Source organism: Adiantum capillus-veneris, chromosome 11, assembly GCF_014529385.1.
Source record: "Adiantum capillus-veneris isolate H3 chromosome 11, ASM1452938v2, whole genome shotgun sequence".
NCBI lineage: Eukaryota > Viridiplantae > Streptophyta > Polypodiopsida > Polypodiales > Pteridaceae > Adiantum > Adiantum capillus-veneris.
Window position 1 is genome coordinate 123,088,813 of NC_140941.1, and position 4,065 is coordinate 123,092,877.

A 4,065-nucleotide genomic window follows, 5' to 3' on the forward strand; every position below is an offset into this window, starting at 1 on the left:
TTATTAAAATTAAAATTAATAAAAAATTAAAAGCTTTATAAAGTGACCTTCTCTTCTTCATTTTTATTCTTCTCTATTCTCTTGTGCTACACAGATCTCCGGTCTCTCTCTCTCTCTCTCTCTCTCTCAAGTTCATCTCAAACTTCCAACCTAAAAATTCTCATACATCATCCTATATCTATTTCTTATACATTATTTTTCTTTCTTCCAACCATGAGAACAAGAAACCAAACAAAAAATACTGGTGCAATTGATGAGGTGGATGTTACTACCTCACAAGAAGTACCTCCGTTAGGCACACAGGATACCCAACAATCTCAGGCATTCACTTCTTTGGATCGTATTGTATCCATTGTAACTGGAGTGGCTGGGACATCACAATCAAGCGCCGGACCCAGTCATCTTGTGGAAACAGGTACCGCTATTGAGAATGTCAAAGACGAAGTGTTTGGAAATGTTGTTGACAAACACATTTCTTTGGGTTGGGTGGATTCTCACAGAGTACCATACGATGGGAAACTTCCACGATTGCCTCTTTGTCGACTTCTCTCAAACCCCGCCATCCGCACGCATGATGACCATGTGACCGATTTGCAAATCTCTATTGCAAACAAAGGCTACCAACCAACGATGGCAAGATTTACTGTTAGTGAACGAATTCCTGGGGAGGATCACAAACAATTTACACACCGTGGTCACGTTGCGAGGGATCTTGCAATGTGATATGATTTGGACGAAGAGCTTCGCCAAATCCCGGAGCTTAGTCACATGGTCGAGAGGTACTTTGTGGTTTGGGATGGTAATCACCGATTGGAGGCATGGATGCGGTGGATGAACGAGAATGACATTCCAATTGAGAAAGCGCCAAAGGTGGAGTGCGTTCTAGTTGACTTTCAGCCACATGAGGCAGCGGAGTTTCTATTGGTTTTGGGTATGATCAATAGGTGAGCCCTTTGTTTTTTTGCTAATTTAAATGCATCTTACTTGTAAACTATATAAATTACAATCTATTGTTAAACAGGGCCAGGAGGATTTCAGTGCCTCATACGACTGCTGATGATATTTTCATGATGAGAAAGCTAGGGTTGGCGGACCCTACATCACTTCTGCAAAAATTTCCCGAAAGAGCGCGTTTGGCAGCCGAAAGTGCTTTGAATTTTAGAGGTCCAAATAAGTCTAAGTGGCTAAAATTGTCAATGGATGTCCTTGCGCAACTACTTTGGAAGGTATACTTCAAACCAATTGTATATGAGAATATGTTTTGATTACGAAATTTTATTAATTGTATTTTGATTGAGTCTTTTGAAAATAATAGGAAGAGTTCGATCATATGTTTAGTAGTAAAACGGAAGGACTGCCATCAAAAGGGAGTTTTGACTACGAGTTGGCACCTGACGCTTACGAGGAAAGCATCAATCCAGCGCTTTCTCAAACAGAGCAATACTTTACGTGCAAAGGGCTAGAGATAGCCACCATTGCAAATCCAGTAAATGGCAGCGATTTCTTCCAAAAATGTATTTCATTTACTGGTTGGGGCGAGAAGACCACGAAAATGACACCCTCGAGAGTGGCAAAGGTAGCGCGCGCACGCATTAGCCCAACAGAGTAAGTAATAGTCGTTTAAATCATTGGATATATTTCTTTTATTATTATGTAACAATAAAAAATAAGTCTCGCGTTTCCTTTGATAGGAAGTGCCAATTGCTTGCTTTGCTCCAAGCCGGTGATGCATCCTTGAAGGAGAAGGGCATCGGTTTGACGAAGAAGGCCTGGATCCAGTGGCTTCGATATCACGGGTACTGGTGGCAGTTGGAAAGGTTAGATTTCTCAAACATTTGCACCAGCTAGAAGTTTGTTATGTAACTTGTGACTTCTGCTGCAGGAGAGTGCTTGAGATGGCCGAGAAAATGGAGGCCGAGAATCATGATGTTGCTATCCAACATGAGAAGGCTGAAGGTAGGCATGGTTGCACGCTTGCCCACACATTATTGACATACAGACGCAAGCACTTTGAGAAGGCCTTCAAGAAGTGGAGTGCTCGGATCAAATCCACACATGAACCCGAAGAGCAACCCCATTTTGCTTGTACAGCACGACACTTGTTGTACAGGTTCGACATCTTTAATTGACAAATTAAGACTGTAGTAGGATACACTAATCTTGTTCTATGCAAATGAAAACTTTGTGGTCTGTCTTGTAGATGGTGGAGAGATGCTCTTGTCTTTCCCATTCCCGAGCACCCCAGTGATGCATGGTGCAAGTCGGAGAGAGAGGAGACGGGCTTATATCCTGACGAGTGGATTGATGACTTGCGGCCAAAGGGAGCGTGGCTCAAGTGTCCTTGGTGGCTGGACTACCCGGACAAGGAGTACCCACCCGAAGAGGAAGAGCTATACATAGGTATGCCTCTATGTAGTTTTTACCTTTGCCATGAAGCAATAGAATATGGGCTCAATAACTCTTCTTCTTTTAATTAATAGCGGAGCATAGTGCGTCACGGAAGAAAGCGGTTGTGATAGAGGATGCTCTATCTCCAAACACATCAAAGAAACCAAAGAGGAAGAAACAGACCTCAAGGAAAGACTCGCAAGCACAACAAGCTGACAAGCAACGTGGGAAGAGAAGGAAGAGGGCTGTAGTTTCGAGCGACAGTGAGAGCGAGCATGTGATTGTGGAGTATTTTGTAGAAGTCAACGATAGTGCTCATAGCCTTGGTGCTATGAGTCACAGTGTACCGACACTATCCTTCACTCCTAGACCAGTGGGGGGCATCCAGGAGTCCCCTCCATGTTCACCATCACATGGTAGGGCTGCAGAGGACTTATCAGACATGGCCTGAGTTGTGGGAGATAACCATCCAGGTACGTGAAAATGCTTAATGTTGTGTTGTTCTCTTTAGCATTGCTTGAAAGATATATTTGATCTTATGTTGCTATATACAGATATGCATGTAGAGCCACACCACCTTGCAGTGCATGCTAGTGCCAAAGAGATTTATTGATGCTTAAAAGTACTATTTCACATTCCATTCTGCTTTCAATTTATACCGTTTTGCTTTTTTTTGTTCCTAGTTTCTTTTTAGCACTTAGGAGTAGGGTAAGTAGCACCTACCGCCATCAAATTTGGACTCCAAGAACATAAAAAGACCATAACTCCAAATCTAAAATATTTGATGATAAGAGCCTAAATTTTGATCAAAACTCAAAAAAATTCTACCGAAGAGTATCAATAAACTCATAGGAAGCAGTCTGAGAAGTTTCATCCAGTTCTGTGGTGGAACATGGATCACAATCCATATTCTTGAGAGACTGTTTGAGCAAAAAGTGAGACTATCAGACACATACTACTTTCAAGTAATTGAAACCAAAATTCAGGGTCAAATTGAAACCAAAACCACACTCAAAACAAAGAAATTTAAAAAAAATCACTAAAAGCTCGTGAAATTGAGTAAATTTGGGATTTTTTAACTTTAGTTATCAAAACTCAAAAAGTTTTGGGCAATAGCATTAGAATAGCACTGACAACCAGCTAACAATAACATTAGAATAACACTAACAACCAGCTGACAATAAGATTAGCAGAGCAGTGACAACCAACTAACCAAATTTCATATCAAAATGAGGTCAAACATGGATCGGGATCCATGTATCTCATCATGATTTTGGCTGAGATTTGACTCAGTACGTAGCTGAGACTATTTGAAACACTTTTCCCAAAAGGCACATTGGAAAAAAAGTATAAAAAGTTGGTCAAATGAGCACAAATTAGAAAATAGTATAAAAACCGCAAAGCAAATTAGAGAGAGAATGCTCTAAGCCAATGAGGGGAGGGCTTCCGTTACGGAATCTTATTTTGGGGAATTACATTTGGTTTTCTAAAATGAATTTTCTTTGAGCCACAATCTGAGGTAACTCTCAAGTACATGTGTCTTTTACCTCAAAGAGGTCTCTTTAACTGACCCCAAAGACTTTTTGAATCTTCTGACGGTCTTCTTTTACCTCCTTTTCCCACCCTTCTTTGTCTCACCTCCCCTTCCCTCCTCTTCCTATTGTCCTCTCTTTGCCC